This window comes from Protopterus annectens, chromosome 7.part1, assembly GCF_019279795.1.
Source record: "Protopterus annectens isolate FY-2018-M chromosome 7.part1, PAN1.0, whole genome shotgun sequence".
Classification (NCBI taxonomy): Eukaryota; Metazoa; Chordata; order Ceratodontiformes; family Protopteridae; genus Protopterus; species Protopterus annectens.
In genome coordinates this window covers 292,540,667-292,554,270 of record NC_056740.1, presented here as the reverse complement: position 1 = coordinate 292,554,270, position 13,604 = coordinate 292,540,667, and positions in this window count along the sequence as shown.

Here is a 13,604-nt window from a genome sequence, read left to right as displayed (position 1 = left end):
GCAGTAGGGTCCCTATAAATTACTCAAACTTTTTAAAGTTTGAATGTCATATGGTCGACACTATATGATTGAACTTTAAAAAGTTCAAAGGTGAAAAGCAATGGCTTCATACGGTGCAGAATGGGAAAATTTCCCTTTCCTGTACTGAAGAAAAAATAGCAGCTACCACCACTTTCCTGTACTGAAGTGCGATCTCAGAGTTGGTATATTTAAGTAGCAGGGGTGTGAGGGGTGCAGGGGGGCTTGCCCCCTGCTCAGAGAGTTGAGGTAAGTTTTTTTTTAATTTTTTATTATATTTTTGATGTTTCAAACTTCGTTCATATGTTGTTGAACATATGAGGTTCGAAGTTTTGAAACTTCGAATATATAATATAGACCCATGCAGTACTACTCCTTGATGGTGACTGCTGTCTGCTGGACCTGTGTTCCTGATGGGACTGGCCAGGACAATGTGTTTAGGCCTGCTCTGGTGTGGTGTGGACAGCAGCCTCCATTCAGTAGTTGGTACTGCCACTACAAGACTGTGAATATGCATGGCCATGTGGACTCACAGCTGGTCATGTTGCTGACCTATGTCCACCTGTTCAATGTCCTACTCCCACCACATGCTCAAGCACAGACGTTGCACAGTCGAGCAGTGACAATGTCTCACTCGACTGCCTATCCACCACAACAGCAAGATGACATATGGCATCACAAATGTCATGGAGGTCATCACGCATGGCAGGGAGTGCTGCATGTATGACCCTGAGCATCTGTCTGGTGTTGCAGTCAGTACATGCCTGTGTGTTCATGATGGACCATAACATGTGTCTGCTGACACCAGCCATGGCACTTGCAACAGGGGCTTGATGGGCACCCCTGTCCACCTGCCTGTGTGTGACCTTGCCTGCTCTCTGCCTATGGCTGGTGTCTACACTCACACTCGCCATACTCAGCACACTAGCCTGTTCCATGCTAACACCCTTAACCTGTCCATTGTCCATGGCTGCTGGGGACTGGGCATGTGTGGGCATACTGACTGTGTGCAGGGACATGGCGGGTGAAAGTGGGATAACAAACAATGGCACGGATCCAGGCACTGACAACCCCACCTGTGCCTCACTATGACCACCATCATCATGGGAGTCTGCTAAGACACTGACATTAGGTTGTGAGGGCAAGGGAGACCAACCCCAGTGTTCACCTGTGAGAGGAACACAACATATGTAAATTAATACCCTGCAGTATTATGTTTGCTAATACACATACACACACACACACACACACACACACACACACACACACACACACACACACACACACACACGCACACACACACACACACACACACACACACACACACACACACACACACACACACACACACACACACATGCACGCGTGCGCACGTGCACACACTTCTGGTACAGTCTGGCACAGCTGTGATGCCTATGGACCCTTCAGGGCAGACCTTATGGTAGTTCTACCTGCCACAATCCATATCTTTCACTGCTATTGTCAGGCCCACAACAAAGGGTGACAAATCCTACTGTGTGATGAGCCTAGTAGCAGAATGGTAATTGTGGCCAAGACCAAGGCTATTGGAGTGAGCTATACAGTGTCACCAAGTGCATATGCACATACTGTAAGAGCTGACTTACTGCTATACAGACCACACACAATGACAAGGTGTAGCAATATGTGATGATAACTGATGAAGGGACAAAACTATACACTATTACTGCCGTACCTACACAGTTCAGACTCACAGGGATTCATTTCAGACAACATTGCAGGACAGTCTGTAATACATACAGGAAACATGTAAAGTACTAGTTGTATAGCCTCATAAGATGATACCAGGCTATTGGCCCTGATGCCCTCATAAGCCTGGCCCAGACTTTCACCCATGCCACTTCCAAGCCAGTTTCCCCTGTCCAGCTGGGACACATGCAGGATCCCAGGGGTGTCTCACCCATTTCCCATGCAGTCATGCAGCTTCTTCTTCAAGAGGGCTATACACGTACTCTGTTAGAGATGGGGAGGGAGTGTATTTTACAGACAGTGTATTGTGTGGGACACTACACTATCTCGCCAGCAAGTACTATACATGTCACAGACCAGGTGAGGGCCTTGCATGCATGATGCGTGAGTGCGGTTTGTCTTACAGATATGCAGAAATGCCATCAAGGCTGGTTTGGACATGGCCTTGTATGCCAGACACAGGTCAACTATGATCAGTCTGTATGAGAAAGAGTACAGGGACAGGACCTTCAGCATACCTGTATAGGATAAGTGTTGCTGACCCTGGATTTGTCTGGTCAGGAACCTCTGTGGTCTCTGCAACTGCTGCATTTGCTTGGCAAGGTACATACCAAAGGAGCCATTGTACTTGGTATGTGTCTGATAAGGGTGGAGTACAGGGATGTTGTGGCCTTCTGGTTCCTGGATGACACACCCGTATTTGTGAGGTGGGCCATGTAGACAGTCTTCCATACAATGTGCCCTCATGGTGGGAAACTGTCAGGTTGCTACCAACCTTGGAGTACAAGTTGCCTCACACCTGATTGCATGCACAGTACATTATTACTGTCATAATTAGTGTGGATGACATCTGCCGCAGCAGGGAGAATGATGCATCTCCTGGCATTCAGTTTGCGGCAATGCTTCTAACAACAGTCATTAATTGTGTAAGGGCTCTTGAGGGATGCTCACATCAGTAGGGGAATGTAAGACAGTGGCCAGCTTGCAAGCGTCTGTAAACCTGGTCAGCCACAGACCACTGCTTTTGTCCTGTACCTCAGATACATATATCTCAAACAGTAGAGGCCCCCGACTGATCCTTGGAGTATACCACTTTGGAAGACTCTACTACTAGAGGTGGGTTCCACTACTTTGACTGAGTGGGTACTATCATTGAGCCAGTTAGCTACCCATCTGGTAACATACAGCTTGATGCCTAGCTATGTAGGCATATGTATCCTGGCTGCTTGGGGATTATTGTGAGAGAATTGGGCTAGGTGAAGGTAGGCATTGTTCACCATCCTCCCCTTGTCCTTGTGTTTGTTGACCACTTCAGAGAAGTTGACCAGGTTTAACAGGCCTGATCACCCTTTGACAATACCACACTGTATGGGCTCAGGCATTTTGAGGTTGCCGATGTACCTGTTCATAATGTCCTTGATATTGCCTTCCATGACCTTGCAGACCAGGCTAGTTAGGCTGATGTGCATATGATTGGCTGGGTCACTGGATTGCTCAAACTTTATGTGTAGGGATGACAGTGGCTGTCCTCTATGCAGATGGGATGACACCGGTGCTCAGGCTTTGGTTGACTATAGTGTGTATGGATCTGGGAGCTCATGCCTGTGTTCATGTTGGATGCAGCCAGGGATGGTATCAGGCCTATGGAGACTTTTTTCTGTTGCTTTTGAGAGGGCATTACAGACCTGCTTTCTGATGATGAGGGGAGGGGAGCAGGTGCTGTGCATGCACATGTATACTTATGGGGGGACAGGAGGGTGATGTTTACACTTCACCTGTCTGCAGCTGGTTGCCTGTATCTATGCCGTACATGTATGTGGTGTTATTGACCACCACTATAGAGCAGGTTTGTGTGTTGCCTCTGGGATTGCAGACACATGTGGAAGGCCTAGGGATTGGCCTTGGTGGATGTGTCCAATTTTCACTCAAAGATAGCTTTAGTGTAATTCACCTGTGACCTTATTTGCTTGTGCAGGCCAAGGTGACATTACTCCAATAAGACACCTGTTCCTTCTTGGCTCTGTCCAGCAATTATTTCCACCTATTATGGTATTTGTGTATTGCTGCTGTCCACCATGGATGTTTACCCTACCTTGAGGGAGATGATGTTGTCCTTTCAGGTATTGCTGAGTCGATACAGCTATGTAGGTGCCCACATAGTATTATGGTTTGGGCCTGGACACTACTGCTAGTTCCAACTGATGGGACTTTGGTTATGATGCTACTTCTACCTGCTCTGAGGAGATTTATAGTAATTTGTGTGCAATTAATTATGTTTGACCCTGACGGGGGGCCAGGGGAGATGGTGACCTGAACAGTGATGGCTATGTGGTCAGATCGTACCAAGGAGGATGACACTGTAGGAGTGCTACAGTAGCTACTTATGTTGGTTAGGACCAGGTACAGGATATTTCCACCTGTCATAGGAGTGTTGACTGGCTGATCCACTGCATTACCATTGACAAAGGCAAGGAATCTCTGTGCATTCATGTTCAGATGGTATAGGTCATGCACACTATGGTTGGGTAATTGAAGTCACCCAGGAGCAGGGTAGACAATTGAATTTTGACAGATTCCAGCAAGTTCCAATAGGTGTTGTGGTTGTCCATAGTCATGGTTAGAGGCCTGTAGCTAGCTATAATTTGAGTAAGTGTTTTGTCAACTGTTAACTGCACTCGGGATGTCTCCCATGCATCACACTGTTTGGCAAGCCTGGAGGTGTGTATGTGTATGATAATGTTCAATGTTCCACCTCCTGTGGCTTTGCAGCCCTCCATTTGGGGTCTAAACGTATGATGGGATGAGTAACCTGACAAGGTTAATGTGCTCTCCACAACTACAAAGCAGGTGTCAGTGACTGCACAAATGTCGGCATCCTACAGGACAAGGTATGCTTGCATTGATATGGGATTCATGCTAAGACACCTAGCTCCTGTTAGAGCAAGACATCTGCACAAAGGCACACATCACTGGTGGGCAAGGGCTGGAAAATAGTGTCACTTTATGAATCTAGCTGAAACACACTTATTTGCCAGCAAAGACAATGTTGCATTCATAGGTCTACTCTGCAGGATATGACATCTGACAATCAAATGTATGTTATTATGTTATGACTTCAGTCTTTAATGGGTTGTCAGTGATGTGCCAGACAATACACAACTGTAATGAGGCACTGACTACAAATAAGAGACAGATATGTGGTCAGTCTGCAAAACTCTGGACAGTTGTCAGGTATGGGCTCAGTATATAACATACAATTCAACACACACTTCTTTGCCTGTTGTGTACTATGCACATACTCTGTATAAGCCTCACATTTGTAAGACAAGCATATGTATCATAGTAGCATTCACAAGTGACATATGGCTATTTACAACATCCCATGTAGCTGGTCTAGCAGTGTCACACTCAGTATTGGACAACAGACACTCCAGTAGTAGTCATACATGAGCTGACCTTTGCTGGGGTGACTCAGGGGCCAGAGATGTGATCCGTGTCAATGCAGACAGGGCAAGCAGGAATTGCCATAGGTGCTGGACAGCAGCATGTGAGTCCAGCAGGTCTTATTACAACCTAGTGTTCAACTTCCTATTTGACAGTAATGCAACCCCCTTCTGCATTCCATTAAAAGCTTACGTGATTGACATACCTGTTCTAGTGCTGAACAGTTTCCTCAGTATAATGCAAATGGTTAGGTCTGTGTAGTCACAGTCTGTCTTTGTGTAGATGGGTTCAGACCTGTGTTGCATAGTCAGAAGCTTGCCTTTTGTAGGTAATACTCATGAGCAGGTGATGGCCTGTGCACCAATCAGTGTCTCCCAATTGCTACTTGCATCCAGAGGAGTCAATGCCATAGCAACATAGTGCTATAATTAAGCCCATGTGGGCCTTGCCCCTTTTCCTTGCCTGTGTGGAGAACATTATGGAGGTGTGGGGGCTACAGCTTCACAGACGGTAGGTGGAAATACCTCTCAGGACAAGACATGTGGAGACAGCCCAACAATATGGGAGACAAAGCTCCAGAACTGGGAACAGACTGTAAGTAGGTACTGCTGTTATACACATAGAGGATTGCCAGATTAACAGGCTTGTCTGGAAATGCATGTTCTGCATGATTTGATGTCTGACAGTGATATGTCTATGACATACTTCTCAATTGTTCAGATGTCCACAGACTGCCCAGATGTTTGCCTGTTATGTTTGGTCTGTTCCTTAGACAATTCGGTTTTTGAGAACTCAGTAGTATAATATGAAGATTGTAGTCAGTAAATGCTGACATCCATTAGTGTTTCAGACATCATATCCTTTACGGATGTTATGTTACAACAAACCCTGTAACACCAGCAACCATTTCAGTTTGTAACACCATTATGTGAGATATGTCCCTGTTTTCAGCCCCCTGTCCCCCAAGTATGTCATGCTTTGTCCAGATGTCTTGCAGTGAGAGGTTCAGAGGTATGGTATATCATTATTTAGTGACTGCACTCCTGATATCATCCCAGTGACTTATCAGACCCCTGGAAGTGGTATGCGGCAGTGGCCATAAATATGGTCCCACACCCCAGACATTCTGTGAAAATCTGTATAGTTGAGAGTTATGTATGTCTGGCTATTGTCAACAGACTGCCAAGACTGTGTAGCAGTGTTGTGTGTAAATGTTTGAGCATATGTGAGTGTCCTAGATCCTTTTCTATCTGACTGTGCATGCTGCTACAGTTGCTAGTGGTCTATCAGGGGTATATGTTTGTAGGGGCAGACTGAGAAATGTCCTGTAACACCTTAGGATTCACAGTAGACTGTGACTTGGGGCAGTATATGTCAGTGTAGTGTGTGACTGGCAATCAGGATATGTTTGTTCAAACAGTCGTTCTACTCTCAAATTCATTTGGGGTACTTGTATGTTGCTGTGACTGTGGTACAAATGGTTGTGAGTGGACATTTTTGCACCAATATCTGCTTTTCCCTACAGTTCCATCCCTGTAGTGCATGATATATTTGGAAATATATGGGTAATTCCCCAGAGTTGATTTGGGGTAGTGTCGTGTTGGTCAGAAGGTGCTGGGTGAAATGGTTGGCAGCTCTCGCTGTTTTACCTCTTCTGTTATGTGACTGCAGTTATACCTCTCCACTGTCCAGATGTCTAGATACTGTCCAGATGCGTGGCTCATATGTTTGGTCTGTTCCCCATTACAGTTGTGGGTTTCTGACAAATCACTGGGATGATGTAAGCATTGACATCAGTAAATTATGACATCCATTTGTGTTTCAGACCTGGAATCTATCAGGAATTATATGTTAAACAAACCATGCTACTCTAGCAGACTTCTATGCGTATAACAGTCATATTTCAAAGATGTCACTATTGTTTTACCTTTATTCCTCCACTTTGTCAGGCTTTTTGCAGCTATATTATATATATATATATATATATATATATATATATATATATATATATATATATCTATATATCTATATATCTATATATATATATATATATATGTATATATATATATATATAGTTATCTATACTGTGGTGGTGGTGCTGCGGTAGCATTGTCGCCTCACAGTAAGACATTGTCCTGTTTGATTCTCAGCTAAAGCATCTTCTGTGTGGAGACATGTGTGAATGGGCGTACCTTCATTGAAGGTTGTGCATCAGGGCTGGCAACTCGGCACGTAAAAATCTACTGCCAATCATTAGCAGACCAGAGTTCTGCTGTGGTGACCCCTAACCGGGAAAAGCCGAAAGACACAACATATATAGTTATCTATATGTATATACACACATATATATATATATATATATTTTTTTTTATATATATATATATATATATATCTATGTAGATATATCTATATCTATATATATATATATATATATATATATATATATATATATATATATATATATATATATATATATATATATATATATATATATATATATATATATAATATGTAGATATATTTATATATATATATATATATATATATATATATATATATGTTTGTGAGTGTGTGATTATATATGCATATATTTGTATATAAGAGTATTACGTATATATATTTTCCCTTGTGTTAAATGACTGTAGTGTATGATATGTTTCTAAAAACATTACAAATTCCTACAGCTCAGATGGTGTAGAGTTATGTTGCTGTAATTGCAGTGCACAGGGTCCTGGGTTCAAGACCTGGAAATGATGACTTTTTTCATTAATGTTAAATGACTAGAATGCATGATTAACGTTAAATGACCAGAATGCATGCTATGTTTGTAAAAGCATTACAAACTTCCCACAACTCAGATGGTATAGTGATACGTTGTTGCGATTGTAGTACTAGCATATTGGGTTTGAGACTTCGCAGGGCTGATTATTTTGTTGCTGGGCAGACCAAGGGCTGATGGAGACAGAGGGGTTAAGGAACTTTTAAGCAGATGTAAGTGGGTTTGCACGGTGTTGTGCGAAGCTAAGCAATGTTAATGACAGTTAAGTGCTCTTAACTTCACTTAGCATGGCTTACTCTCACTTACTCATGAGGTAAGTTTAGTTAAAGAAAAGAAAAAAGGGTGATAGGAAAGTGGTGAAACTGGGGCAAGCAAGGGGTAAAACATTAGGAAAACCAGCTAGGGATGTGCAGAACAGGTGTAGGAAAGGACCATAGCTCTACATTTCTTCTGCAGCAACAGCTGTGAATAATGTGTAGAATTTGGAATTTATAGCCTCACACCCCACAGGGAGGGGTGTTGGCGATAGCCTTTTGTAGAATAATTTGTGAGTAGATTGATTTCTTTCATGTACATGGTGGTGAAATGTAGAGCTATGTATGGAGCAATGATTTTTTTGTGGGACAGATGTCTTTTTTTTTAGGTGAGAGTGGGATGTGGGGAAAGGCTGCTGGCATGTTTGGGGAGGTAGGTTGGGCAGGATAGGTAGCATTTGTAGACAGACATGACATACAAGACAGCAGACAGGGGTGGCATATGACACATGAGGGGGGTAAACACCTTGGACGGGGAGGGTGGTTGGGAATCAGAGGCCCATGAGTCCCAAAATGGATACAGTGGGACTGAGGTCCCCACACATGAGCAGTCACCACTGCATCTTCACATCCCCAAAGGTGGCTGTGCTGGGGGCAGGACAACAGGGGCAGCCTGCCTCTCAAGGTGCACCAGGCGGCCCTCCATCTGGTGCACCTGCCAACCCTACCAGGAGTGGAAGACACTGCACACCATACCCCGAAACTGTTGGTGGGTGACAGGCTCCTCTCTACACCCTCACCCAGGGAGGACAGGCCCAGTCCCCTGAGGTGGTTCAACCCAAAGGTGGTGCAGGACCAGCAGAGGAGGATGTTTTGGGTTGGTTCCCAGACATGCTGGGGTCCAATGCCATGGCCAGATGGGGTGGGATAGGCAGATCCACTGGGATCTGCCTTCCCAAATTTGCTATGGTGTTGTGGTTTTCCAAGATATATTGGTTAGTCATTAACAATACATTTCATAATTAGTTATAACAGCATGCGTGGGTGTTCCCATTAACCCAAACCAACAGATTTGAAACAGTTGGATAGCAAACAGAACACATGCATAAATGGATCATTAGTAAGCATTTTAACATGCAAGTTACACCGACGGCAACAGGCCACCAATAATGGTATTTGAACAAGGTATGTTAATATGCAACCAATGAAATATATGAACAATAATAGAACACATGTCCCAACAATAGGATTTGAGAAGAACATACCCGTAGTATATGAATAATAATTATTGATGCAGATGACAGGTGGGGGGAGAGAATAAAAAGTCCATTAACAACTGTATCGGCTTCTATTTTTCACAACAGTACTGCTCAATACTCTACAGGTCTGCCCTCACTTCACATCTACCTATGGCCCATAGCTTCTAGCACATACATAATTGTTAAACTGTCAACCTGTAATGGTATGGGGCAGACTGGGTACACTGTGGTTACTGCACTGGAGGGAGCTTGTACATGTCAGGGTTACACACTTGACAAAGAAGGGGTACCCTGCAATGATCTTGTGTGAGTCTGCTACTGCATAGTTCACCTGGATTCCTAGCTGTGTCCAAGGTGATTGGCAGCAGTGACCACTAGCCATGACAGCGTGACACTTGAGAGACATGAATTGGGAAGAGGGCATGGTGTATGTAAATATCCTGCTGACATTTGCAGGCATGGGGTTAGACAGTGGGACAGTTGTACACGGTGTATCGGTATACCCTTCAAACAGCTACTACAAACATTTCATTACCTGTAAGACCCGTGGAGAAAATATCTGTTACCACTATCTGACTGTTTCTACAAATATTCAAGATGCCTTGAGTGTGTATATATATATATACACACACACACACACACACACACACACACACACACACACATATATATATATATATATATATACATATATATATAATATATATATATATATATATATATATATATATATATATATATATATATATATATATATATATATATACATATATGTATATATACACACATATCTCAGTACTACTCACTGAATTCGAACCATGTCTGGGTGAGCTAAAATGAAATACAATGCTGTTTCTCATCACACTGAGCTACTAGGGAACTGTTGTCTCTTGCTTGACTGTTTTCTGCCTAAAACTCTGTGTGGTTAGACAGGCTGGCCTTGTAATCCTCAGATTCATGCATGACAGGTAGTTACTGTACTGTGTAGTAATCCTTTGAAATTATACTATCTGGAAAGCAAAGATTAACACAAAGCACTGCAGCAGGGGATACACTATAATACATCTGACATTTGTATTCAGGGTTCTTATTTTAGTACATACCATATGTCGTATTTCATGTATATCTTGATTTACAGCTCCACAATCTACTGTTTTGCATACTAGCTGATTCTCAGAACAACCTCTGTTAATTCATGCTGTCAAAGCCACCATTTTCTATGCTGAACCTGTACAAATTATATTTTTACAACAACATACCAGAATAAACACAGCAGTTGGTGGTTTAGGTTTTTATTGTACTTATATGACACAGTGCTCTGCTACTGCATATGCTGTAGATGACTATTAGTCTGGTAAACTTTTCTTTAATCTTTAGACACAGGACACAGTAAGCAATTTAATCCTTCTTGTTTATTTCACTATATAATGCAAGGTAGATCTGTACTCACCAGCCTGTCAGTGTAGCCTTGTTAGTCTGTCTGCATGGGCCTCAGCATTGCCAGCCCTCTCTGCTGCAGCTGTAGGTGGAGAAAACAAACAAACATTATGCATACCTGTCTATCACAGACTCTGGCTAGAATTTGGTACAGCTATATCTGGGATACTTACAAACTGCTGGAGCATGGTTGTCCCAACTGTCTTGTATCCATTGAGCCAAGAGCATCCCCTCCATCTGCATTAGGGTGGCATAGTGATGCCGTACTTGCTCACCAGTTTGGGAGATGCCAGTGGCACTGGTGAGATCACATGCCAGATGGTCCCAGGCCTCCACTTTATGCTGTGAGCCCTGGTACTGGCCCTGCAGCAGTCTGTCATCATGGTTTGCCACATGGAGCCTAGCCATGACTCTGGACTCCAAAATGTCCCAGCATTGTGCCCAAAAGCACAAGCCCTCACCAACACCTGACATAGTTCCTACTCAGAGAATGCTACAACTGGTTCTGGCTGTATTCCTGCATGCACTATTTAAATAAGGCTATATTCCTGTCCTTTGCCATCATTGGACCATTTTGAAAATGCTAAGCTCAGCTAAGCAGTGCCCAAATCCGCTAAGCTGAGTTGAACCGTGCTTAAAGGGGTAATTGCTGAGCATTGCTTAACAGTGATCAAATCCATTTAGCTGAGCTGACTGCTGCTTAGCATTCACATTTAAGCAATGCTTACACTGGCTCACTTCTCTTTTTAAGAAATATCAAGATAATGACTTAATTAATCATTACTGACATATTAGTAAGTGTATATGATTTACTTTACATGACGTCCCTCTATGTGCTTTCATTACATTACCATGTGGTGTGACTATACTATATGGGTGATTTCACATGTTATATGCACTCACACTTACATTTTAGACCAGCTACACTAGCCTGGTTGACAAATATCAATTACTACATAATTTAAAATTAAAATAATAATTATAACACTGCTTTCCCATGTAAAAATAAAGTGCCTGTTTTGATACTCAAATCGTGAACCACTTAGCTACATCAGCGTGAGGATTTTTGTTGTATATTTTTTTTAATCTCCTATGGTATGTTTAAGCAATGCTGAGCAGAGGGCCATAACGCGCACACCACCACTCAGCTACACTTAAACATACCTTAGGATGGTAAAAAAAAACTAATTTAATAAACCCACTTTATTTATATGTATCTGTACTCCTTGTCAGTCACAGTAAGGGAAATTGTAAAGGGACACATAGAGACACATTTTAATTATTGCTCTTACAAACTTAGGAAGTGTGACTGTGGTTTTCTAGCAAATCACTGGCAAATCACCCGGGGTTTAAGTGAGAACATACTGACAGACATTTGGGTTTCAGACTTCATACCCTTCAGGAAATTTGTGTTAATGCAAACCTTTTATTCTTTCAACTTTCTGGGTTTGTAAGTGCAATATTTAAAAAGTGTCCTATTTTTGTGCCTTTGTCCCCCCATTATTTATGGCTTTGTACAGCTTTCTTGCTCTAGGAGGTTGAAAGGTATGTGAGACAGGTATCTGGGCATTCTGAGGAAACCTGTACAGTGGAGAGGTATGGTCGTAGGGCACTAGTACAATGGGAGACATTTGGGTTTCAGTCTTCATACCCTTCAGGAAGTCCATGCTAATGCAAACCTTTCATTCTATCAACTTTCTGGGTTTGTAAGTGCAATATTTAAAAAGTGTCCCTATTTTTGTGCCTTTGTCCCCCATTATTTATGGCTTTGCACAGCTTTCCTGTTCAAGGAGGTTGAGAAGTATGTGAGGCAGGCATCTGGGCATTCTGCAGAAACCTGTAGAGTGGAAGGGTATGGCCACACGGCACTTTTACAATGCAGGTGATGTGTGACAGGCATAACAAAGGATGCAGTTAAAACCCAAAATTTACAGTATAGAATACAGTCATAGCAGAAGAAAGTAATATAGATTAGGAGTTCTAGAGATAGTAAGTAGAACTAGTTTTATAAGGAAGAAGTTTCTTTAGAAGAGTAGGTGGGATGGGAAGATTAGAGTATTTAGTGACTCTTGAGCTAGTCAAGTTTAGAGCATGGGCATAGCCAGTGAGTTTTGAGATGCACTTTCAGATTGTTTTTGAAACAGGAAAGTGAGGGAAGTGTGGAGAGTTCGTTTGGTAGGAGATTCCACACTTTTCCAACTATATTAGAAAAAAGTGAGTCACCAGCCTTGTTGTTTGTTTTAGTAGTATGTGCTAGGAGTTTCTGAGAAGACCTTAAGGTATCTAGGTTTTTATAGGGAGTGATTAGTGTGGAAAGAATAGGTGTTTTGGAAGGTGTGTAAAGGGTTTTGTGAGCTATAGTTAGTTGATGGTATTTAATTAGATTTTGTAGTTCAAGCCATCCTAGCTGTTTTAGATTAAGGCAGTGATGGGTTCTAAATGGGTTACCTGTTGCAAATCTGGCGATGTTATTGTAGGACATTTCCAGTTTGCTGAGATTATTTTTAGATAGTTTAGTAAAAATAGGTGAGGCATATAGAAGAGGAGATTGTGGTTCGAGCTGAAGGTAGGAGAAATTATTTTATCCTATATAGAGAGCCTAACTTTTTGTTGACAGTTTTTATAGTATTGTTTATATGGGTATCAAAGTTTAGATTATTGTCAATGGTGACTCCTAATAGTTTG